This window comes from Scyliorhinus torazame, chromosome 20 (assembly GCF_047496885.1).
Source record: "Scyliorhinus torazame isolate Kashiwa2021f chromosome 20, sScyTor2.1, whole genome shotgun sequence".
Lineage (NCBI taxonomy): Eukaryota > Metazoa > Chordata > Chondrichthyes > Carcharhiniformes > Scyliorhinidae > Scyliorhinus > Scyliorhinus torazame.
In genome coordinates this window covers 89952421-89979519 of record NC_092726.1, presented here as the reverse complement: position 1 = coordinate 89979519, position 27099 = coordinate 89952421, and positions in this window count along the sequence as shown.

Here is a 27099-nt window from a genome sequence, read left to right as displayed (position 1 = left end):
TACGAGAGGTATCGACAATGTGAATAGTCAGAAGCCTCAATTACAAGCGGGCACAAGTTCATGGTGAGAGGGCGATGCCTAGGGGCGATGTTCGGGGAACGTTTTGTCACCTAAATATTGGTGGGTCGCTGGAACGAGTCGCCAGTGGAGGTGGTGGAGTCCGGAACGATAGCAGTGTTTCAGATGTATCTTGATAGGCTGATGAACGGGCGGGTAATGGAGGATACAGTGTCAGTTGGTGCTGTACTGGGAGAGCACAATTCAGTGAGAATTACAGGACAGTCTTTAAAAATTGTAAATATCTATCCCATAATATCATTGTTTTCTGGAACTGTTTTAGAGGAAGCGGCACTGGAACTGCACATGCCAGAGTGATTTACTGGACAGTCTGTAAGTGCATCAGTATCCCATGACATAAAACCCACCGACAGCCATCCTGAACAAGACCCCTTTATCCTGACACTATGCCTTCTGCCAATCAGACAATCATCTATCTACGCCAGTATCTTGCCCGCAACACCATAGTCTATTATCTTATTTAGCAACCTCCTGTACGGCACCTTGTCAAAGGCCTTCTGGAAATGCTAGTACATCACGTCCACTTGTTCTCCTCTGTCCAACTTCCTCGCCAACTCCTCGGTGAATTCTAACAGATTTGGTAGGCACAACTACCCCTTGGCGAAGTCGTTTCTCTCTGTTTTTATCATGAAATATTTTGTTCTTCAATGTTGTTGGTCTCCACCCTCTCACAGATCTCCTTTGTTCATCCTGACCACTGCTCACTTCCGCCAGTTTATTTACTCTGACATTTCTTAAATTCTTCAGTTATGATGGAAGAACATCTTGAACTGAATCTTTAACCAGGTTTATCTTCACCGACGTGCCTGACCTGCTGAACTGCTCAAGTATGTGTTATTACTGTGTCAGATCTCCAGTGTGGGTTTGAATTGAACCGTTATTATTAAACCTGCTCCGTGCAGTGGAAAAGGGCAGTTCACCCGTCTCCATGTGCTGTACAAATCTTGCAATTGTCCAGAATGTTTGAGAATTGTTGTGGGACAGGTGAGTTTGGAACTATATATATTTGATTTGAATACATTGTGTTTGATTGATTCTGGTGTTTTTCTACAGACTGGCGCTTGGAGAATTGCATCACCAGGGCTCCCAGGGAAGAGGTATGTTTTTATATTCGTGTTGTGAAAAAGAATACGATGAGCTGCTTTGTGTTCCTTCTGCCATCCGCTGTGTCACGCAAGCCAGCATGACTTGTCCATCCCTAAATTTCCCGAGAACTCATTGTCCAACTCGGCCATTTCAGAGAAAAGGAACTATTAACCAGGATTCTGGGAACCTGCACTCAAATGTAGTCCAGAGCAGGAGCCAATCATTACTTTAAACAATAAGGAAAGAGAGATTTTCTCGGCACAGTGGCTAACTGCAGTTGCGTTGAAGCCCATAAACTAGATCAGTCATGTTACAGGAGATTCCCCCTTGTGGAACCATCTATCTCATGGTATCATTGTCTCTGTCTGAATGGGCTCCCAGAAAAGAGTTATTTTTATCGTTTACTGCTGTGAACAGAATATAACGAGCTGTTTTTTTGTTCCTTCTGCCATGTGCCATCTTACACATGGCCAGCATAATTTATCCATCCCTAAATTTCCCGAGACATCAATGTCTAACTCGGCCTTTATCTGCGTCCACATTCTCCTGTCACTCACCACCCTCTGTGCAAAATACCTGCCTCGCACAGCTGCTGTAAAAATTGACTCACCCACATTAAAGCTATGGCCCCTGGTGACTGACCTCTCCACCCTGGGAATGAGATCCTGCAAGTCCACTCTATCGATGCTTCTCATAACCTTGTAGACCTGTATCAGGTCACACATCAACCTCCGCAGTCCTAATGAAAAGAATCCGAGTCTATTCAGCCTCTCCGCTTAGCGACCTGCATTGTACACAATATTCCAAATCGGCCAGACCAAGTTTCTGGACAACTGCAGCATGACTTGCCAGTTTTTATATTCGATGACCCGTCCAATGAAGGAAAGCATTTCATATGCTTTCTTGACTACCTTTCCACTTGTTTTGCCACTTTCAAAACTCTCTGAACTTTAAGACAGAGATGGAAAGATAATGAAGTCGTTGGGATGATTGGTTCTATGAAGCTCTTATATTTTATAGTTTTAGCGGGTTATATCTCGCGATAGATATTTGCACAGTTACAGGCTGTCCAGTAATCTTCACTGTCTTCTGCTGTCCCAAAACAGCTGTCCATGAGACAGCCAGAGAGAAGCAATGATACAATGAGATAGATATTTGCACATGTAGTGTCAAGTGCTTCGCACTGTCCTCTGCAGTCCTGGTACAGATCTCTCAGCAATAGTTAGAGAGATGCAACGATGCTCTGTGATAGATATTTACACAGACATTGCCCAGTATTTCTCACTGTCCTGTGCTGTCGCGGTGCCTCTCTGTAACAATAAGAGTGAAGCAATGATACCATGTGATCGATATTTACAAAGTTACAGACTGTCCAGAAATTCCCACTGCCCTTTGCTGTCTCAAGTCAGCTCCCCTGAGGACAACCTGCGAGAAGCAATGGTCCTGTGCGATAGATATTTACACAACGACTGTCCAGTAGTTCTCACTGCGCTGTGTTACCCAGTACAGCCTCGTCTGAAACCGGTACTGCTCAGAGGGATATTTACTGGCACAGCACTGGTCAGTCAGAATTACTGGGCCTTCTCCGTCTTCCATTGCTTCTCTCCGTCTGTTTCAGACGCGCGACAACGCAGAATCGCCGAGCAGAAACTTATAGCCAAGTTCCGCACACATGAGTGCGGCCTCAACCGGGACCTGGGATTCATGTCGCATTACATTCATCCCCCACCATCTGGCCTGCGAAATCCTACCAACTGTCCTGGCTTGACACAATTCACAACTCTTTAACCTGGGGTTACCCCATCTCAGGATCTGTGAAGATTTAATCACCTGCTAATGCTCGCATTCCAAGCATTGTCTGGCATCTTTGAATTTGTCTATATATGTGTTGCTGGAACATACCTCTTCATTCACCTGAGGAAGGAGCAGCGCTCCGAAAGCTAGTGACATCGAAACAAACCTGTTGGACTTTAACCTGGTGTTGTAAGACTTTGTACTGTTTCAGAGGGGTATTTGCTGGGACAGCACATGCCATTCAGAACTACTGGGCATTCTCCGTGTTCCATTGCTTCTCTCTGTCTGTTTCAGAGGGTGCTGAACTGGGTCAGCACAGGTCAGTGAGAATTACAGCACAGCCTCAGTCTCTATTAAAACATCCAGGATTCTGCGAGGCCTGCATAGAGTTGATTTGGAGAAGATGTTTCCACTTGTACGAAAAACTAGAACCATTGGACACAATCTCAGACTAAATGGGTGATCCTTTTAAACAGAGATGAGGAGGAATTTCTTCATCCAGCGGGTGGTGAATCTGTGGAACTCTGCAGCAGAAGGATGTGGAGGCCAAATAACTGAGTGTGTTTAAGACAGAGATGGATATGCCCTTGATTAATAAGTGGATCACGGGTTCTAGGCAGAAGGCAGGAGAATGGGGATGAGAAAAATAGCAGCCATTCTTGAATGGCGGAGCAGACTCGATGGGCCGAGTGGCCTAATTCTGCTACTATGTCTTATTGTCTTATAGCAAGAAGTCTTATAACACCAGGTTTAAGTCCAACAGGTTTGTTTCGAATCACTAGCTTTCGGAGCACTGCTCCTTCCTCAGGTGAATCAAGGAGCTGCGCTCCGAAAGCGAGTGATTCGAAGCAAACCTGTTGGACTTTAACACGGTGTTGTAAGACTTCTTACTGTGCACACCCCAGTCCAATGTTGGCACCTCCACATTATGGTCTTATGGTTTTATGCTGCCTCAGGAAACTAAGGAAACTCGGCATGTTGACTCTTACTAATTTTTGCAGATGCATCATGGAAAGCATCTGGTCTGGCTTCGTCACAGCCTGGTATGGCAACTACTCGGCCTAAGGCCATATAAAACTACAGAGAGTCGTGAACACAGCCCAGTCCATCACACGAACCTGCCCCCATCCATTGATTCTGTCGACAGCTGTCGCTGCATTGGCGAAGTGAAGCTGGCAGCATAATCAAATATCCCCGAGTGGCTTACTCACTCTTCTAACGTATTTCACCGGACAGGAGAGTCAGAAGTCTGACACACGCGCTAACAGATTCAAAAATAGCTTATTCCCTCAGTTATCAGAATCATGGATGACCCTCTGTGGACTGATCTGTTCTCCTCACACATCTTCTCTACTGAGCAGCACTGTACTCCTGGATACTTCACCCGATGCCTGTGTCTATGTATTTACATTGTGTATTTATGCATGCTCTCTGTTTTTTATGTCTGGAATGATCAGTCTGCACTGTACGCAGCATAATACTTTTCACTGCACTTCGGTACACGTGACAATAAACAACATCCAATCCAATCTCAAGCCACTCTTACACGGCCAAGCTACAGTATGATGTCTTACAGCACCAGGATAATGTCTAACGGGTTTGTTTCCAATCACGATCTTTCGGAGCGCAGCTCCTTCCTCGGGCGTTCTGAACGCCAGTGATTGGAACCAAACCTGGTGGAGTTTAACCTGGCGTTGTAAGCCTTCTTACTGTGCAGACCCGTGCCCAACTCCGGCAGCTCCACATCATGGCTCAGCTAGACCGGGTTAATATTCTACTTCATTGTGATATAAAAAGTGTTGGATTGAAAGGGGTTAGCTGACCCTATTTGTTCAGTGACTGTAATTTATGTCAGTCTCCATGGATCCTAATTGTGTCAGTGGAGGCTTTTCCTCTGCTATTAATAATGGAGTCATTTCAATGTGTTCTCCCAAACTGTAGTGTGGGCACCAGCTTCAACACTGACAGAGATCAGTGGCTTCAGAGATACCGAGAGGAGGGATCAGAATCTGAGATCGATCGAGTGGAATATTCCAGCAATGGACCAGAGTCTGAGAACAATCGTAGCCGAGGGTCTTTTTTTTTTCTCAAGATTGGACTTTTTTGGCATTCAAAGTTCAATGTGCACTCTTGTGGAAAAAACTAGCCAAAACTTCGAGGTTTCTCAAAGGTCTTTTATTATAACACGAAGTTCGCGGAGGGAGTTAGAGTGACCACCGTCCTTCTAATTGTCCCCACCTTGCAAGAGTATAGCAGTACTTTATATGGTTTAATAAGCAATATTTAGAAAAAACGAGGCATTCCTTTGATAAGCCCAGACACAGAAAAGCGAGCAGGATTAAACAACAGGCCTTGAATTCCCAGCCTAAGAACAATAATAATTGTCTACTCTCAGCAAAATGTGCAGCTGTGCACTTGTTTAGATAGTCTGACCTTCTGCCTATTACATGCAGAACTTCTTGACTGAAATAAAGCTAATATCTCCATCATGCTTTGCCAAGTGCCTATTGCCATGAAATATAGTCAAGCAGCCGGTTAAGAAGGAACACAGGGTACTAAGGCAATTAATCCGCCAACTAAAGTTCCTTCTACAATTCCCTCCTTGTTGATCATATGATCAACGCATTGTTAGTACATCACTGTGTCCTCAGCAGCAAAGGGTGGGTTATAATGTACGGGGAATGGGCGTATGATAGACACCTGTTTGTTAAGAGGCTGGAACCATGGAGGCAAAGCTGACATCCGCGCCCCCATGTCCTGACAACATCCTGAGCAACATTTAAACAGTAACCATACGACAATCAGCATTACAATAATGATTACAATCTAAATCACAATCCTCTGTCCGAATGTTCCCAACCATCCAAAGCCAAAGTCCCATCCCTCATCCTCATGCAATCGTGCTACCTCTCGACGAATGTGATCCACCAGGTTATCAATTTTCTCTGAGTTATCCGGGATGTATGTGCAGCAGTCACTGCCAATCAGGGCACAAGTACCTCCCTTCTCTGCTAACAAGAAATCAAGGGCCATCCTATTCTGTAGGGCAACTGCTCTTATAGCAACCATTTCAGTCTCTATTTGATGAACAGCTTCCGCAGTGTCATTAGCTACCTGCTCAAGGATGTCTCTTAATTCGCGTAGTTCGTATGCATTCCTAATGGTGGCATCATGATTCCCAGCATTTGTGCCCATGTCATAACACTGCGTGTCGTACTGTGATGTGGATGGTCCTTTAGTTGTTGGACGTGATGTACATAAGACACTACGTATCCCAAATAGCAGGAGCCCTCCCAATTTTCTGGTAACCATGGGTACGCCTTGCGTCCACAGATAAAGTATGTGCTGTTATATGCTATATGATATATGTTATATGCTATATGCGGTCAGTCTAATCGGATCCCCTCCTAGGGGCCTCCATTAGTACGATTTTCAACCGCTGACCAGTCAAAGATGAATAGCCCTTTAACTGTAAGGCGGGGCATAGGGGGTTGCCAATTCAAGGTCTGGTCGCACTGACTTGTGCCGACTGGGTAGGTCCCATATCTTTTATGTTTCCTAAAGCATATGCTACCTTTTGGAACTCCAGTATAATTGGGAAGGATCAAACAGGGCGGCTGACGTGTCACATTAAATCTAGGCCACCACCATCCTTTAAACCTAATCATCTCGTATCCAGCTGATCTCCAATCTAACATATCTGTGTATCTTCTCCACGTCCTGTACTATTTTGTCTCAGAGTCTATTCTGCTATCTCTTTACTGCCAAAGGGGATAGGTTGCACAGGGAAGCCCTCCTCCAAGCATCTGGGAATTTGTGTACAAACCCAACAACTGAATTTATTTACCCTCTCTGCGTATGAGTGGGACATGTATATCAAGGTGTTAGTGTTCAGTTTACCCTCTACATGATGTTGGAGTAATATGATAATATAAAAACATCAACGCCGTCATTCTCTTCAGGTTAGCGTCTCACTAGTACTCTCAAAGTTCTGTATGATGTAGTTTACACGAGTTGCGTGGATCCCATCTGGCTTTTCTTTTACTTTAACGGCTGTTCGGGTTGTTAGCAGCACTTAGTCGGGTCCATTCCACCTGGGAGAAAAATAATCTTTGTTCAGTGCTTTCACATACACTTGATCTCCAGGTTTTCAGGGCATTTCCCTCTTTTGGACGCATCTGAACCTTTTGCACCTTTTCATGTTTTTTTTTTCAACGGTTTCACACATGGCCTGGGCATACTTTAGTGATGCCTCATCTGCCCATATTATGGGTACTGCCGCTGGAGTCATTGGGGGTTTAGTTCCAGTTGACATGGGACGTTCCAATTATTTTCTCATCCGGGGTTAAACCCGTATTACGATTTCTCAGATTTCTCAAGGCATACATTACTATGGGTCTGGCATCTGGCCACAGCAGCCCATTTTGTTGACACACTTTTGTAACTGCAGTTTTAATTATTCCATTTGCCCTTTCCACCGTTCCTGAGGATTGGGGCTGATTGGGGATATGCAATTTCCAGTCAAATCGCATGGCTTCTGTTCGGGCTTTGGTCAATTTGCTAGTGAAATGAGTTCCCTGTCACTGTTAATACCCATTGGTATCACAATCGCAGGATATTCGTCCTTTAACACTTCAGTTGTCTGATTTTCCATTGGCTTATCAACTCCCACCTGCGATCCAGCTCTATCATTACCCAAGATAAACTGTATTCCTGGACACGATAATTTCTCTATTCCTCCTACTACCACTTCGCCATTCTTCGCTGGATTTTCCAACCTCACCTTATATAATGGAACACTGCTCCCCTCACCCTGAATTCCACATATTACCACCTTTTCTGGCAACATTGATCCCAGAGTACATAACTCCTCATCCCTTACCATCAAAGATTGACTAGTTCCCGTATCTCTTAAAATTGTGACTTCTTTGCCTACAGCACCTGATACACATGAGTAAACTTTACCCACACAAGTAAATTCTTTAAAAAGAACTGGCACCTTCTTATCAATCACCTCTTGAACAGGCTGTACAATATTTTGCAACTCCTTCGCTTCACTTGGGCTTTCCTTTACCACTTTCTCAAACCCCACTGTCTTATCCTGTTTTACCATATCAGCCTTCCCAGTGCTTTTCTTCAACCACCAACACTGTGACTTCACATGGCCTAGTTTATTACAGTGAAAATAATTGAAACTTTTCACTTATGTTCCACCCTCCTGGATTTCTTTTTTAATCTGAGGTACACTCTCTTTATTGTCTCCCATCACATCACCTTTACCTTTGCCACTTGAGTGTTTCTCATGTCCCCCGTTTCTATCCCTCACCAGCTGAAATTGATGTCGGAAACCAAGCTTTGATTTATGAACTAATTCATAATCACCTACCATTTCTGCTGCTAATCTCGCAGTTTTAACCCTCTGTTCTTCCATATGAGTTCTCACTACATCAGGAATTGAATTTTTAAACTCCTCCAAAAGTCTAGTTTCTCTGTGAGCTTCATACGTTTGGTCTATTTTCAAAGCCCTTAACCACCTAACAAAATTGTCTAGATAGCAATCTACTTTTAACGAAGAGTGATGCTCCTGTAGGGAGGCTTGCTCCTGTGTCTGTTTTAACTTTGGTTCCGTTATGGTGGATGGAAGTTCAATTACAGCCGCTTGCAGTTGTGGCTGATGTTTGAGAGCCCCTTCCTTTGCTATGTTAGAGCAAATCTATTGCCGCATGAGACTTCATCGTCTGCGATAGTATGAGCTTCACACTTTAAAACGGCTATCTTGCTGGGCAGCTGAACCGCATCTAGTAAATTTAAAACCAATTTAGCATGTTTAATAGGTTGGCCGGAGGAAGTTATGAATCCCCTATTTTTCCATAACTGGCCATAATCATGTACTACCCCAAAAGCGGATCGGGAATCAGTATAACTATTGACTGTTTTATTTCTAGCTCGAATACATGCTTTAGTAAGGGCAAACTATTCGGCCACTTGAGCAGACTTTCCCGAAAGCAGAGCAAAAGCTTCCACAATCTTGAATGGAGTTACTATTGCATCGCCGGCCAGGAGGGTCAGATCATTTGGTCGGTTTGCTGACCCATTGGTGAGAAAGATGATGTCTGGATTTTCTCGTGGGTGACTCAATAAATCAGGTCGAGAGGTTGTGGTGGCTTCAACCAATAGTAAACAGTCATGATCATCCATATGTTCTGTTTCCAAGGGTGCGGGTAAGAGTGTAGCAGGGTTGACAGCTGGCGCTCGCTTGTAGGTAAAGTTGGTTTTAGAGAGGATTACTTCGCACCCAGTGTGTCGAGCCGCAGTAAAATGCTACGTTGTGGATGAATTAAGCAGCAGCAAAACTGATTTTTTTTCTACTATGGCCGCTGTGGCTGCTACTGCTCTTCAGCAATTTGACATACCCTTTACCACACCGGGTAATAGTCAAGGCGTCTTTTCCCTCCTCAATGCTCTTGCACCAGGACCCCTGTTGCAAATCCCCCTGCTTCATTCACATAAAGAGTAAAGGGTTTGCTGAAATTAGGAAGTCCCAAGGCAGCGGCGCTAATCATGGCTTGTTTCAAATTACGAAATGCTTGCTCCCTCTCTGGGATCCAGGTAACAACTGAAGGGGCATCCTGTAGGGTAGCCTTTCGCAATACTGTGTCCATCGCTCTATAGTCCAGTATCCACTGCCTGCAATAGCCCACCATTCCGAGGAAGGTAAAGGTTTCCTTTTCCGTGCGTGGTGTTGGTACCCTTGCTACAGCCGGTATTCTTTCAGACCCAAGCCTCCGCTGTCCTTGCTGCAGCTGAAATCCAAAATACGGAACTGTCTCCTGACAGAATTGCAGGTTGTCCATTGAGACCCTATGCCCTCTTTCTGCCAGATGTGATAATAACACAAGGGTATTCTGTTGACAAACTAGCCCTCCCTCTGAGGCTATCAATAAATTGTCATCATATTGAGGGACTGTTGAGCCTGCAGACAACTGGCACTCGTCCAAGTCACTTTTAATACTGTTAATTCCGATATGTAGGGTAAATTGATGTTGACCTTCCGGGTGCAATGGTATGGAGAAAAAGGCTGAGAAAGTATCCTTGTTGGTGGTATAGAAGACAAAATGACATTTATGTCCGGCACCAATGGAAAATAGTGATAACAATTTTATTGATGGCTCAAAGATCTTGCACAAAGCACCACTCGTTGGGACTTCCTACCTTTGGAATGGGGAGTATAGGGGTGTTACGGGGGCTTTGTGTTCTCTTCAGCACCCCTTGCTGTAATAGTGCATTGGTCACTCCCTCTATCTCTTTTTCTGCTTCCGGTGCCAACCTGTATAGTTTTAGGCAGGGCAGGGCAACGTTCTTCTGTATCTGCACCCTATGCGCTGGGGCAGAATGTACTTTTCCAACATGATTTTTATGTTGGGGCCCGTAGATGTGCCAGTACCTGGGCCAGGATTGAAGGGAGCAAATGATGGCTCTCTCGGGGAGGTTGTTGTCTTTCAAATGTAGTGGGTCATTGCTCCTCTTTCCAGGTCACTTTCCCATCCTGTTTGCCATAAAATTCTATCAGGCAATTTCGTCCGTCCATTTCAATATAAATCCCATGTATTACTTTTTTCTTTTGGCCTCTTTGATCACTTCTCCTATTTGCTTTGCTTTAGCGGGATGTCTTACGGCCAATGTTAAATGGGGTTCTGAAGGTAAACCCATCCTAAAAAGGTCCCTCTGACTATAGGTCAACTGTACTAACATTCCTAATCCCACAACACCGAAAAATAAAAAGGAGTGACATGTAATGAGGTCTGCTTTCCTAAGTGACTTTGTGTTTGTAAATTGTATGCGTGTTCATCCTCACGAGCATACCAAGCCGTGCAATGGGTCACTATATTCTCTCATCTGGACTCTAACAAGTGTTTTAGTAGCTGTGCCCAAGGGTCATTAATCTTTTGTAAGACTTCCTACAGTTTTTAATTTTTTTTTTTAACAGTGGTATTGTAAGGGTTCAAGTTCAGCTTCCAGCAGAGAACACAGACACAGAGCGATCGGGCGCAGTCTCAGAAGTTATTACATGTTTCAGCTGATGAGCTCATATTTGAGACAGTTCTATAAACATTCCATTACCAATGCGATGTATTACCCTTCCTAATTTGCAGAGCGTCTGTCTGCCTAATAGGTTCAGGTGTCGCTAGTTGCGGTACATCCTTCCTGGGGGTTAATTGCCCCTTGGCCCCTTGCACGATAGCCTCTTTCCCTTTATTTCCAACCAGTGTTCGAGGGACTCATTTCCTTCATTCAAACGATTATCATTATTGGGAACCCAGCCCCCATTTATGTCGCGTGGGACTGCAATCCCAAAGCTTCAAAGCAAAGATGCACCATAAGAGTACTTTAGAAGCAGCAACACCCCCTGGGAGGAGGCTATACATAGTACACATTTAAGTCAATTTCCAATGATTGATTTTATAGGCATTAGCTAGTCTTCGAGACGTATATTTTTTCTTTGTCAATTCAGAAAAGATCAACTGTCTGCTGAAATGGTTAATGTTTCCTGCAGAATCTAAGGGGCAGAGAACTTGGCATGATGCCATTTACGTTTTTTCACGTAATCTAAAAACGTATTCATATTCAATTACTTTCATTCGTAAAGGCACTTTCTTTCTTTTAAACTGATCGTAATTTCCAATGTTACCGTTCATTAGAGAAATCTCAACAAAAATCACTGAAGTTATAATCTCTGACTCACACAGACAGACGATAAAAAATACAACCCACTTCATGCTTTGACTAAAATTAATTGGTTAAACAAAACACACAGATTCTCACAGCTCACAAATATCACAGTTAACCGTTAGCCTTATCTCACGGCGACAGACAAATCTCGCTTTTACCTTAATCTTCGATTTACTTTTACTCCCCTGTTTTTTTCTCCGAAAGGGGGTCAGCTTCATTAGATTCCTATGCGGGACATATAGGTTTACCAACCTCATTCCGTTGCTTTACGATTGTTTCTTTTCATTGTCTTACTCATTTTGACTCCCTTATCTGTCCTCTTTCAGGAGTTCACCTTCTTTCTCGCTCCGGATATCTTTACCGAGGCTTTGGGACGACTTGTGAGGGAGCGGCGAGTTTAGTGCTCATCGACCCTTCTGCAAAATACGTTAGAACATATAAATAACAATAACAACAACCGCGGAAATCGGACATCATTTACAAATACTACAGGGAGCGCACACCGCTGTTTATCATTTCACGAACCTCGAAGTCTTTTTTTATTTATTTCAGTCTCTAAGGCACCTTTTTCTTCCCATGCAGCTATCATTAATTTATCAACTAAGATAACTCTCCGAGCATGAGTCACTGGCCGGTAATTAAGGCTGCCGAGCCGCAGACCCCCCCTTTCAGCTGGGGTCGCGCTATAGCTCTCTCCCTTTCAGCTGAGAGAGTCCTGTTTAGAGATTCGTTTCGGGGTTCACGTCCCGTTAAATTAGGAAAACTGCAATTCTTTTGACAAAGAAAAAATATACGTCTCGAAGAATGGCTCATGCCTATAAAATCAATCATTGGAAATTGACTAAATTTGTCGTGAAAATCATAATAAAGATAAATTCCTCGAGGTTCGATTTAAGGAAATTTATTTACACAAATATACTTGTGGAGAGAGAGTGTTTCAGCTGCAAAGCCAAGGCACTGCGCTCTGAGTTATGCAGTCAAAAACCATTATATTTATAGGTTGAAAGAAACAACTTTGAAGAGATAAAGCTTGGGAACATACGCTAGACGAAATATGAATGTTTTGCTCTTGGTTTAAAAACAATTCGAGTCCGCATTTTGTTGTCCTTCGGAAGAACAACTTATTATCATAATAAGGCCAGTACCACATACTGGGCAGTATTTGGTTTACATTACTTGACCTCCTTATTTTTGCTCAAAAGCAGTGTTAAAATATAGTTAATATTACCAGCATGCTTCTAAATTGGTAACTCATTAACTTCCTTCCACACTTACCGACACACAAAGAGTTAAGTTTCTCCCAGCTACTGCTAATTGGAGCAGTTTCCTTCCCAGCCAATCAGGTCACTGCTTTGCTGTGATGTCACTCTTCAAGGTAAGATTTTAAAGTTTTGAAAGAGGAAAACTTACCTTCCTGACTGACCCCTGGCCACTGCTCCTGCCGAAAATCTGACGGCCACTTCTCCGGCAGCTGTGTCCCCGCCGCACTCCTCGCGCTCTTTTATCCTCTCTCCCCGCTCCCCTCCTCGGGCCCTTTGATCCTGTGTACCCGCCGCTCTCCTCGCACTCTTCCACTGTCTCCCCGCCGCTCTTTTATCGTGTGTCCCCACAGCTCTCCTCGCCCTCTTTCCCTGAGTCTACGCCGCTCTCCTCGCTCTCATTCCGAGTCTCCGCAGCTCTCCTCGCGCTCTTTCACTGAGTCTCCGCCGCTCTCCTCGCGCTCTTTCACTGAGTCCCCGCCGCTCTCCTCGCGCTCTTTCACTGAGTCACCGCCGCTCTCCTCGCGCTCTTTCACTGAGTCTCCGCCGCTCTCCTCGCGCTCTTTTACTGTGTCCCCGCCGCTCTCCTCGCGCTCTTGCACTGAGTCTCCGCCGCTCTCCTCGCGCTCTTTCACTGAGTCCCTGCCGCTCTCCTCACGCTCTTTCCCTGAGTCTCCACCACTCTCCTCGAGCTCTTTCACTGAGTCTCCGCCGCTCTCCTCGCGCTCTTTCACTGAGTCTCCGCCGCTCTCCTCGCGCTCTTTCACTGAGTCCCCGCCGCTCTCCTCGCGCTCTTTCCTTGAGTCTCCACCGCTCTCCTCGCGCTCTTTCACTGAGTCTCCGCCGCTCTCCTCGCGCTCTTTCACTGAGTCCCCACCGCTCTCCTCGCGCTTTTTCACTGCGTCCCTGCCGCTCTCCTCGCACTCTTTCCCTGAGTCTCCGCCGCTCACCTCGCCGCCCTCTTTCACTGAGTCTCCACTGCTCTCCTCGCGCTCTTTCATTGAGTCCCCGCCGCTCTCCTCGCGCTTTTTCACTGAGCCTCCGCCGCTCTTCTCGCACTCTTACACTGTGTCCCCGCCGCTCTCCTCGCGCTCCGCAGATCTCTTCGCGCTCTTTCCCTGAGTCTCCGACGCTCTCCTCGTGCTCTTTCACTGAGTCCCCTCCATTCTCCTCGCACTCTTTCACTGAGTCTCCGCCTCTCTCCTCACGCTCTTTCACTGAGTCTCCACAGCTCTCCTCGCGCTCTTTCACTGAGTCCCCGCCGCTCTCCTCGCGCTCTTTCCCTGAGTCTCCGCCGCTCTCCTCGCGCTCTTTCACTGTGTCTCCGCAGCTCTCCTCGCGCTCTTTTATCCTGTGTCCCCGCCGCTCCCCTTGCGCTCTTTCACTGAGTCTCCGCCGCTCCCCTCGCGCTCTTTCGCTGAGTCTCCGTCGCTCTCCTCGCGCTCTTTCACTGTGTCCCCGCCGCTCTCCTCGCCCTCTTTCACTGAGTTCCCGCCGCTCTCCTCGAAGCTCTTTCACTGAGTCACCGCCGCTCTCCTTGCGCTTTTTCACTGAGCCTCCGCCGCTCTCCTCGCGCTCTTTCACTGTGTCCCCGCCGCTCTCCTCGCGCTCTTTCACTGAGTCTCCGCCGCTCTCCTCGCGCTCTTTCACTGAGTCCCCGCCGCTCACCTCGCGCTTTTTCCCTGAATCTCCGCCGCTCTCCTCGCGCTCTTTCACTGAGTCTCCGCCGCTCTCCTCGCGCTCTTTCACTGAGTCCCCGCCGCTCTCCTCGCGCTCTTTCCCTGAGTCTCCGCCGCTCTCCTCGCACTCTTTCACTGAGTCTCCGCTGCTCTCCTCGCGCTCTTTCACTGAGTCCCCACCGCTCTCCTCGCGCTCTTTCACTGTGTCCCTGCCGCTCTCCTCGCACTCTTTCCCTGAGTCTCCGCCGCTCTCCTCGCCGCCCTCTTTCACTGAGTCTCCGCTGCTCTCCTCGCGCTCTTTCACTGAGTCCCCTCCCCTCTCCTCGCGCTCTTTCACTGAGCCTCCGCCGCTCTTCTCACGCTCTTACACTGTGTCCCCGCCGCTCTCCTCGCGCTCCGCTGATCTCCTCGCGCTCTTTCCCTGAGTCTCCGACGCTCTCCTCGTGCTCTTTCATTGAGTCCCCTCCATTCTCCTCGCACTCTTTCACTGAGTCTCCACAGCTCTCCTCGCGCTCTTTCACTGAGTCCCCGCCGCTCTCCTCGCGCTCTTTCCCTGAGTCTCCGCCGCTCTCCTCGCGCTCTTTCACTGTGTCTCCGCAGCTCTCCTCGCGCTCTTTTATCCTGTGTCCCCGCCGCTCCCCTTGCGCTCTTTCACTGAGTCTCCACCGCTCTCCTCGCGCTCTTTCGCTGAGTCTCCGTCGCTCTCCTCGCGCTCTTTCACTGTGTCCCCGCCGCTCTCCTCGCCCTCTTTCACTGAGTTCCCGCCGCTCTCCTCGAAGCTCTTTCACTGAGTCACCGCCGCTCTCCTTGCGCTTTTTCACTGAGCCTCCGCCGCTCTCCTCGCGCTCTTTCACTGAGTCTCCGCCGCTCTCCTCGCGCTCTTTCACTGAGTCCCCGCCGCTCACCTCGCGCTCTTTCCCTGAATCTCCGCCGCTCTCCTCGCGCTCTTTCACTGAGTCTCCGCCGCTCTCCTCGCGCTCTTTCACTGAGTCCCCGCCGCTCTCCTCGCGCTCTTTCCCTGAGTCTCCGCCGCTCTCCTCGCACTCTTTCACTGAGTCTCCGCTGCTCTCCTCGCGCTCTTTCACTGAGTCCCCACCGCTCTCCTCGCGCTCTTTCACTGTGTCCCTGCCGCTCTCCTCGCACTCTTTCCCTGAGTCTCCGCCGCTCTCCTCGCCGCCCTCTTTCACTGAGTCTCCGCTGCTCTCCTCGCGCTCTTTCACTGAGTCCCCTCCCCTCTCCTCGCACTCTTTCCCTGAGTCTCCGCCGCTCTCCTCGCCGCCCTCTTTCACTGAGTCTCCGCTGCTCTCCTCGCGCTCTTTCACTGAGTCCCCTCCCCTCTCCTCGCGCTCTTTCACTGAGCCTCCGCCGCTCTCCTCACGCTCTTACACTGTGTCCCCGCCGCTCTCCTCGCGCTCCGCTGATCTCCTCGCGCTCTTTCCCTGAGTCTCCGACGCTCTCCTCGTGCTCTTTCATTGAGTCCCCTCCATTCTCCTCGCACTCTTTCACTGAGTCTCCACAGCTCTCCTCGCGCTCTTTCACTGAGTCCCCGCCGCTCTCCTCGCGCTCTTTCCCTGAGTCTCCGCCGCTCTCCTCGCGCTCTTTCACTGTGTCTCCGCAGCTCTCCTCGCGCTCTTTTATCCTGTGTCCCCGCCGCTCCCCTTGCGCTCTTTCACTGAGTCTCCGCCGCTCTCCTCGCGCTCTTTCGCTGAGTCTCCGTCGCTCTCCTCGCGCTCTTTCACTGTGTCCCCGCCGCTCTCCTCGCCCTCTTTCACTGAGTTCCCGCCGCTCTCCTCGAAGCTCTTTCACTGAGTCACCGCCGCTCTCCTTGCGCTTTTTCACTGAGCCTCCGCCGCTCTCCTCGCGCTCTTTCACTGTGTCCCCGCCGCTGTCCTCGCGCTCTTTCACTGAGTCTCCGCCGCTCTCCTCGCGCTCTTTCACTGAGTCCCCGCCGCTCACCTCGCGCTCTTTCCCTGAATCTCCGCCGCTCTCCTCGCGCTCTTTCACTGAGTCTCCGCCGCTCTCCTCGCGCTCTTTCACTGAGTCCCCGCCGCTCTCCTCGCGCTCTTTCCCTGAGTCTCCGCCGCTCTCCTCGCACTCTTTCACTGAGTCTCCGCTGCTCTCCTCGCGCTCTTTCACTGAGTCCCCACCGCTTTCCTCGCGCTCTTTCACTGTGTCCCTGCCGCTCTCCTCGCACTCTTTCCCTGAGTCTCCGCCGCTCTCCTCGCCGCCCTCTTTCACTGAGTCTCCGCTGCTCTCCTCGCGCTCTTTCACTGAGTCCCCTCCCCTCTCCTCGCGCTCTTTCACTGAGCCTCCGCCGCTCTCCTCACGCTCTTACACTGTGTCCCCGCCGCTCTCCTCGCGCTCCGCTGATCTCCTCGCGCTCTTTCCCTGAGTCTCCGACGCTCTCCTCGTGCTCTTTCACTGAGTCCCCGCCATTCTCCTCGCGCTCTTTCACTGAGTCTCCGCCTCTCTCCTCACGCTCTTTCACTGAGTCCCCGCCGCTCTCCTCGCGCTCTTTCCCTGAGTCTCCGCCGCTCTCCTCGCCCTCTTTCACTGAGTCTCCACAGCTCTCCTCGCACTCTTTCACTGAGTTCGCAACGCTCTCCTCGCGCTCTTTCCCTCAGTCTCCGCTGCTCTCCTCGCGCTCTTTCACTCAGTCTCCGCAGCTCTCCCCGCGCTCTTTCAATAAGTCTCCGCCGCTCTCCTCGCCCTCTTTCACTGAGTCTCCACAGCTCTCCTCGCGCTCTTTTATCCTGTGTCCCCGCCGCTCTCCTCACGCTCTTTCACTGAGTCTCCGCCGCTCTCCTCGCGCTCTTTCACTGAGTCTCCGCCGCTCTCTTCGCGCTCTTTCACTGAGTCTCCGCAGCTCTCCTCGCGCTCTTTCACTGAGTCTCCGCCACTCTCCTCGCGCTCTTTTACTGCAGGCTGTGACGTCAAAGTTTAACTCCTTTCCACTTCTTCCTGCCCTCGAGTCCCCCTCTTGATCTTTACTCGGCGGGGATCCTTACAGTGATTGTCTTTTTTTCGGTTAGAGGAGGAGGTAGGGAGGGAAACACTGAAGAATTGTTTCGGGTTCACTGTCACTTGACAACAGCTCCTCCACAAACCACCTTCAAAGTGGACAGAGCTGGAATCGAACTTGGGTTTCCGCAGTGTGAGATCAGAAAGTAAACACGTGGCACAAGCCTCTTTTCAAAACAGATCAATGCAACCTCTAAACAAAATACACCTACTTCTAATTATAAATGTGCTGCTGCTTTTATTTATGCAACACATGTTTTGGAAATAATAAAAACGCCAGGCAGCGCCCACGGTGATACAGGTTCGAACTTACAATTAAGTTGATGTTGTGAAGTAACCAGTGAGCTAAAGCTGACGCTGGTTTCAAGCATGGACACATTGTATATAAAGGATTACCCTGATCATACTCGCCGTGGTGGGTAGCATTGAGGGGAACTCCAGTGTGGTGCTGCACATCACCTCACAGCCAGACTTGACCAAAAACTTAAAAGTGCGCGAAGTACCGATGGAGGACATTCGTTCCGTTTAACCTCAGCGGCTCTTTAGATTAGCAGATCATCCAATCCCACTCGGCCGACCTTTTCCCAGAGGCATGCATTTAATTGCTGTCGTTTCTCGCATTGAAATTTGAAAACCACTGTTGTATCTGCCTCCACCAACCTCAGAGGCTGTGCAGACTAGATAACTGAACTGTATCCCCGAACATTGAATTAATTGATGGAAAGATGTAACTTAAAAATCTTATCGCGCAGTTATAGTCATCTGCGAGCGCTGTGGCAACTGGAACTTATAGTAAATGACAACATAGTGAGACGACACGGCCACTCACTCCTGCCCCAACATCCAGTTTGATCACAGCTGAGCTTCTGCCTCAATGTCATTTCCTGCCTGTTCCTCAGATCCTTTCAATCACTCAGGGACCATTGTCCATGAGAATGATAGAGGCAGACACCCATAGGAAAATTTCAAAATCACTTGGACATCGAGATGGAGTGCTCGAATCTGCAGCGTGACAGAGCTGGAAGATGGGATAGGGTCACAGAGTGCGAGAGGTTTACAGCATGGAAATAGGCCCTTCGGCCCAACTTATCCATGCCGCCATTCTTCTGCATTCTCCCCATAACCCCTGATCCCTTTAATAAGACAACATTGTACCCGCTTCTATTACTTCCTCTGGCAACTCTGTCCAGACACTCAGCGCACTATTTGTGAAGACATTACTCTCTGGACCCTTTTGTGTGTCTCCTCTCTAACTTTAAACCTACACCCACTTGTTTTACTCTCCCCTATCTTTGGGAAAATATGTTGACGATGTACATTACCTCTGCCCTATTAACTTTATAGACCTCGAGAATTTCACCCCTATGCCTCCTACACTCCAGGGGGAAATGTCCCAGCCTACCAAACGCACCTTATAACTCAAACTATCAATTTCCGGTAGCATCCTGGTAAAACGTTTCAGCACTACTTCTAGTTGAATAATATCATCTCTATAATAGTGAGACCAGAACTGTACACAGTATTCCAAGTGTAGACTTACTTATGTCTTGTACAACTTCAACAAGGCGTCCAAACTCCTATTTCCAATGTTCTGACCATGTGTCTGTATAACAGTAATGATGGGCACAGACACTGTAATGATGGAGCAAATACCCACCTTCGTGTCATGTAGTGCCAATTATCCTTCATGTTTGCAATGGTTCCACAAAGTAACAAAGTCGCAAAATATGTCTTACTGAACAGAAAATATGGTACAATATTATGCTCAACATAAACCTTTTCCCGAAACCAAGAGATAAAAAACAGAAACAGAACAAAGGAGAGTGTTAAAGAGAGAGAGGGGGAGAGAGTGTTTAAATCCATGATAGATTGCACAACACTCCGTTCCACCTTACTGCCGCAACCACATTGTTTCTGTTTCCTGGATTCATGCTGTTAGAAATACCTTAGATCCAGGTTCCTCTGAAGCAGAAGTTATATGATGAGCTCTACCGTAATAATGGCAATCAGTTCATCCCATGTTCCAGAAATTCAAAGCAGCAATGCTATGAAAAGTTCACTTTTACGGGATTTGCGAGTTTCTGGTTCGGGCAGCAGTTAATTCCCACCCCGAATTGCCCTTCAGTAGGTGGCGGTGAGCTGCCTTGTTGAACCGCTGCTGTCAGTGAGGTGTGGGTACATCCGACGTGCTTTTATGGAGCTCTTGTCCTTCAAGATGATAGTGTTTGTACGTTTGGAAGTTGATGTCAAAGGAACCTTGGTGAGTTATTGCAGTGCATTTTGGGATGGTAAACAGTGCGTTTGTGGTGCAGGGATTGAATGTTTCTGGAAGGGGGAGCAATCAAGCGGGATACTTGGTCCAGGATGGTGTCGAACTACTTGAGTGCTTTTCGTGATATGTGGAATACTGTATCATGTACAAAACACAAAATAGATAATTGCATTTGCCTGAGTAAATAATTGTTATAGTCCAGGGTTAAGAAACTCCAAACAACGTTATGAAGTCCAACTGACCGACAACCTTTATGTTGAATTTGGCTCGGATGAACACAAGAGCCTCCCCTTCAGGTGTGATTCAACAGTCTTCCTAAACACTTTAATCAACACAAGCTTTCTTCTAAAAACCCGTGGGGCAGCACGGTAGCACAGGGGCAGCACGGTAGCATTGTGGGTAGCATAATTGCTTCAGAGCTCCAGGGTCCAAGGTTCGATTCCGGCTTGGGTCACTGTCTGTGCGGAGTCTGCACATCCTCCCGCTGTGTGCGTGGGTTTTCTCCGCGTGCTCCGGTTTCCTCCCACAGTCCAAAGATGTGCAGGTTAGGTGGATTGGCAGTAATAAATTGCCCTTAGTGTCCAAAATTGTCCTTAGTGTTGGGTGGGGTTACTGAGTTATGGCGATAGGGTGGAGGTGTTGACATTGGATAGGGTGCTCTTTCCAAGAGCTGGTGCAGACTCGATGGGCCGAATAGCCTCCTTCTGCACTGTAAATTCTATGATAATCTATGCAGCTTAGTTAACATATGTATATAAACAAACACAGCAAGAATGATTATCAATTACAAACAGAACGATACCATATAGCTACAGTAACCTATGCATAATACATAATGAAACCCCCCTTAACTATTCCAAATCCAAATCCCATGAACGAAAAACCAAATTTCAAGGCCGTGGCCCAGCACTCTGCATTCTCACCTGAATAAGACTGACTTTTCCTGAGATTAAATTTCGTCTCACCAGCAGGTTTAAAACCATTCCGGAGAGAAAACTATATGTTTTTGATTTACCAAAGCAGATAACTATAACCAATGTTTTTCTTTTACTAAGTCCGATATTAACAGTGAAAATAGATAAACTGAACAAAACACTTCTTTTCTCTGTCTGAGTCCACAATAATCAAAATTGAAAGCGAAAGTAAAAACATCACACAACCACAGCTCAGCTTCACCCACAAAATGACATCACTGAAGCCATGTGATGAGGCAAAAACCTTTCTTAAAGGTACACTTCCACGACATAATATTGTTTCTAAATTATAAAATCAGATAATCAATAAAGTAAGTTTTGCTAATGCACTTTTCCTCCATTTAAGTTGTGAATAATTGATAAAGTGTGATCGAGAATATGGTAAACTGGTGCACGAAAATAATCTTTCCCTCAATGTCAACAAAACGAAGGAGATTGTCATCGACTTCAGGAAGCGTAGTGGAGAACATGCCCCGGTCTACATCAATGGGAATTAAGTACAAAGGCTTCAAACTTTTAAGTGTCCAGATCACCAACATCCTGCCCTGGTCCCCACATGCCGATACTATAGTTAAGAAAGCTCACCAAAGTCTCTAATTTCTCAGAAGACTAAGGAAATTTGGCATGTCAGCTGCGACTCTCACCAACCTTTACAGATGCACTATATAATGCATTCTTCCTGGTTGCATCACAGCTTGGTATGATCCTGCTCTGCCCAAGACCGCAGGAAACTACAAAAGGTCGTGAATGTAGCCCAGTCCATCGCGCAAACCAGCCTCCCATCCATTGACTCTATCTATAATTCCCGCTGCCTTAGAAAGGCAGCCAGCATAATTAAGGACCCCACGCACCGCGGACATACCATCTTCCACTTTCTCCCATCAGTAAAAATATACAAAAGTTTGAGGTCACGTACCAACCGGCTCAAGAACAGCTTCTTCCCTGCTGCCATCAAACATTTAAATGGACCTACCTTGTATTAAGTTGATCTTTTCTCTACACCAGAGCTATAACTGGAACATTACATTCTGCAGTCGCTCCTTCCTTCCCTATGTACGGTATGCGTTCTCTGTATAGCATGCAAGAAACAATTCTTTTCATTGTAGACTAATAATGTGAGACTAATTAATCAAATCAAAGAGCTCAGTTATTGTGCAGAGCTAGAATCGAACTTGCCTTTCCTCAGTGAGAACCAGAAAGTAAACACGTGGAAAGTAAAGCATTGAAAGTAAACATGAGGGCATTTAAAAGTTTATTGGATAAACATATGGATGATAATGGTATAGTGTAGGTTAGATGGCTTTTGTTTCGGTGCAACATCGTGGGCCGAAGGGCCTGTACTGCGCTGTATTGTTCTATGTTCTATGTTCTAAAAGCCGCATTAAAAATAATTGTAGTGCAACCTCTAAAAAATACACCTACTTCTAATTTAGAAATCTGGGTCTGCTTTTAATCGTTGCAAACACGTGTTTTGGAAATATTAAAAACGCCAGACAGCGCTCATGGCGAGACAGGTTTGAACTTACAATTACGTTGATGCTGTGAAGTAGCCAGTCAGCTAAAGCTGACGCTGGATTCCGGCACGGATACAATGCACATAAAGCAGGCATTGTCAAAGTGGCGGTGGGGACACGCAGGTGGGTCGCGGGCGGGTGTCGGGAGGGTCACGGGACCAGCCGTTGCGGCGTTCATCAGTGCTCATGAGGCCCGGAGTGTTGGGACCTGAACCTGGGGTCAAAGTGCGACCGCGGATGGCGGTGGCTTTAGGCGCGTTGATCACTGATGATGAACAAGGCTATTATCTCGATCTTTTTGGCATTCCTAAACATTACTCAAGTGATCTGGAGAGTGTCTATATCCCTCATGGTCTCACCATGCACTGAACTGAACGGTTGGCAAGGGATATAATGAGAGCCATTGGAATTCATCACATCGTCGCCCTCGAAGGATGGCTGAAAGTGTTTTGCTGCCCATTAAAACTACATTAAAGCATTGAATCGATACAGCGATCAGTCAATCCCAATGACGGTTGACATCATCCGCTTGAAGTAATGATCACTGAACAGGGGAGATATTCAGAGTTTACGAACTGAGGTACGAATTCCACACTTTCCTCCTGGAGAAATTGTCCTCACTGCTGATTCGATTGCTGATGAAATTTGGATGCTAACTATCATCTTTTCAATTCCAAATGAACTGGACCTCAAAGAACAAGAGCAGGATGGTGATTGCTTTCGGCTCTGTGAAGATATCGCAGCTTTCCAAAACCCATTGAAAGTTTGGCAATTGCGATGCAAAGCCAACATCACCAGATGTCCCCCACACTGCTCCGGGACGTCAAAGAAAACAGCATTAGTAAGGAAAGTGTAGATGAGCTGGCAGACTGATTCCAAATGAAGCTGACTGAACTTCTGCGCCTCAGTTTTGACCGCGCATTAAAATCACGGCACGAGTCAATCAAACTGTCAGCATTTTGGAGTAGCGTCTCCGAGGAGTCTCCGGAGCTGAGTAAAACAAGCATTTTGTTGCTTTTGCCCTTCACAACGACCTCCGTGTACGAGGTTGGATTTTCCGTCCTCACTAAGATGACGGCGCAAAGGGGCAGCACGGTAGCATTGTGGATAGCACAATTGCTTCACAGCTCCAGGGTTCCAGGTTCGAATCCGGCTTGGGTCACTGTCTGTGCGGAGTCTGCACATCCTCCCCGTGTGTGCGTGGCTTTCCTCCGGGTGTTCCGGTTTCCATCCACAGTCCAAAGATGTGATGATTCGGTGGATTGGCCATGATAAATTGCCTTTAGTGTCCAAAATTGCCCTTAGTGTTGGGTGTGGTTACTGGGTTATGGGGATAGGGTGGAGGTGTAGACCTTGGGAAGGGTGCTCTTTCCAAGAGCCGGTGCAGACTCGATGGGCCGAATGGCCTCCTTCTGCACTGCAAATTCTACGAAAGGACCCGGCTGAATCCAGCACCCGGAATGTGCAGAGACCTCTCCCCCTGTGAACCTGCTTGGAGTGAGATTGTGAGGACCAAGCAAGCTCAGCTCTCGTATTAAAGGTAAGCACAAATGGTGGGTCACGAATGACTGCCTTCCTGGGCCACGAAGGTCGGCCGCAATGGGTCCCGAAGGTTGGTCGTTTGCTAAAAATGAGTCCATGTATAAAAAGTTTGAAAAACAGTTAAGAAGGCAAATGCAATGTTAGCATGCATGTCAACAGGGTTAAAATAAGACCAGGGATGTACGTATGAGGCTGTATAAGGCTACATTTCGAGTACTGTGAGCAGATTTGGGCATATCTAAGGAAGGATGTGCTGGCCTTGGAAAGGGTCCAGAGGAGGTTCACAAGAATGATCCCTGGAATGAACAACTTGTCGTATGAGGAACGTGTGAGGACTCTGGGTCTGTACTCGTTGGAGTTTAGAAGGATGAAAGGTGATCTCATTGAAACGTACAAGATACTGCGAGGACTGAATAGAGTGGACGTGGAGAGGATGTTTCCACTTGTAGGAAAAACTAGAACCAGAGGACACCATCTCAGATTGAAGGGACGATCCTTTAAAACAGAGATGAGGAGGAATTCTTTAAGCCAGAGGGTGGTGAATCTGTGGAACTCTTTGCCACAGAAGGCTGTGGAGGCCAATTCACTGAGTGTCTTTAAGGCAGAGATAGATAGATTCGTGTTTAATCAGGGGATCAGGATTATGGGGAGAAGGCAGGAGAATAGGGATGAGAAAAATATCAACCCTGATTGAAGGGCGGAGCAGACTCGATGGGCCGAGTGGCCTAATTCTGCTCCTATGTCTTATGGTCTTATGGTCTCAATGCCGTGATCATACTCACGTGGTGGGTAACATCGAGGGGAAACTCCAGGTGCTGGTCCATACCATCTCACAGCCAAGCGACACCAAACAACTTAAAAGTGCGTGACGTAGCTACGGAGGACATTCATTCCGTTTGACCTCATCGGCAATATAGATTTATCAGATCATTCAATCTCATTCGTCCGCCTTTCCCATGAGGGATGCATTTGATTCTTGTCACTCCCACTCCCTTTTGAAACCGCTGTTGTATCTGCCTCCACCGAAATCCCAGGCCGTGCAGACCAGATCAGAACCACTGGCTGTGGGAATCGGTTAGTAGTTCCCCGTTCGGGATGCTGGGATACGCTGGGGCTACATTATTGGATATAAAAGGTGAAGATGTGAGATCCGTTCGACACATCTAAAATTACGTTAGGTCCGCATAATGTGGCTCTAAATGAACTGTATCCATGAATATAGAAAGAACTCTTGGATGTAACTCAGAAATCTTATCTTGCAGCCATATCCATTACCAAGTAATGTGACAACTGGAACTGATAACCAATGACAACATGGGGAGACTGCACGGCCACTGGCTCCTCTTCCACCATTCAACTTGATCATAGCTGAGCTTGTGCCTGAATGACATTTCCTGCCTGTTCCTCAGATCCTTTCATTATCTTAAAGATCATTGTCATAAAAATAATGGATGGAGACACCCACGGCAACATTTCAAACCGATTTGGCCAGACAGAGGGTGTGCTCGAATCTGCTGCATTCCAGAGATGGAAGGTGGGATAGAGTCATATAGGTTTGCAGCATAGAAACAGGTCCGTAGGTTCAACTTGCAAATGTCGCTCAGTTTTTACCACTAAGCCTGTCCCAATTGCCCTCATTTCGCCCATATCCTGCTGTACTCATCTTACCCATATAACTATCAAAACGCTTTGTAAAAAGCAAAATTGTAAGCGCCTCGATTACTGCCAATTACAGTTCCAGACACTCACCGCCTTCAGTGTGAACAAATTGCCGTCTGTAAACTTTTGCATATCCCCCGTCTCACCTGAATCCTATTCCCTCTAGTTGTCGACTCCCTACCTCTGGGGGAAAAGTGTTGTCTATGTACCTTATCTATGCCCTTCATTATTTTATAGACCTCTGTATGTTCACCCCTGAACCTCCAAATATCCTCGGGAAAAAGACCCATTCGATCCAGTCTTTCCTGACAACTCAAACCATTAAGTGCCGATAACGCCCTTGTCAATCTTTTCAGCCCTTTTTCTGGTTTAATAATGTCGTTTGAATAAAAGAACTATACACCGTATTCCAAGTGTGACCTTACTAATGTCGTTTAAAACTTCAACAAGACGTCCCAATCCTGTATTCAATATCCTAACCATGTGTCTGTATCACAGTAATGATGGGCACAGACACAGTAATGGTGGAGAAAATATCCTGTTGTGAAATTCCAAGTACACTTCATGTTTGCAGTGGTTCCAAAAAGCAACACTGTCACAGAATGTGTCTGACTGGAAAAAGATGTGGAAGAATATTCTGCTCACGAGAACTGCAGCAAATCAAACTTTCACCCGATACCAAGAGGAAGAAAACAGAAACAGAAACAGAACGAAGGAGAGTGTGAAAGAGAGAAAGGGGGAGAGCGTTTGAAGCCAGGTTAGATTGCACCCCACACCCTTCCACTTTACTGCATCAAGCACATTGTTTCTGTGTACCAGGAGTCCTGTTGTTAGAAATACCATAGAACCAGATTCCTCCGAAGCTGAAGTAACATGATGCACTCCACCGGAATAATTGAGAACAGTTCATAATAATAGCAATCGCTTATTGTCACAAGTAGTCTTCAATGAAGTTACTGTGAAAAACGCCTAGTTGTCACATTCCGGCGCCTGTTGGAGGAGGCCGGTTCCAGAATTGAAGCCGCGCCGCTGACATTATTCGGCATTAGAAGCCAGCTGTTTAGCCCACTGTGCTAAACCAGTTCCAGAAATTCAAAGCATTAGAGAGATCACTGTTATGGGATTTGCGAGTTGCTGGTTCGGGCAGTATTTAATTCCCATCTCTAGTTCTTCTCGAGAAGGAGGTGGTGTGCTGCCTTCTTGAACCGCTGCAATCCTTGAGATGCAGATGCACCCACCGTGCTTTTAGGGAGGGAGTTTCAGGAATTTTTCCCGGTGCCGTGAAGGAACGATTCTATGATCCCAAGTGGGAGTTGTGTGTGACTTGAGGGAAGAACTCCACCTACGGCCTTTTGCTGTCCTTCCAGAGGATAGTGGTTGTGGATTTGGAAGGTGCTGGCTCAGAAACCTTGATGAGTTACCGCAGTGCATTTTGGGATGGATTGCAGCGCTGCTACTGTGCGTCCGCGGTGGAGGGTGTCAGTGCTTCCG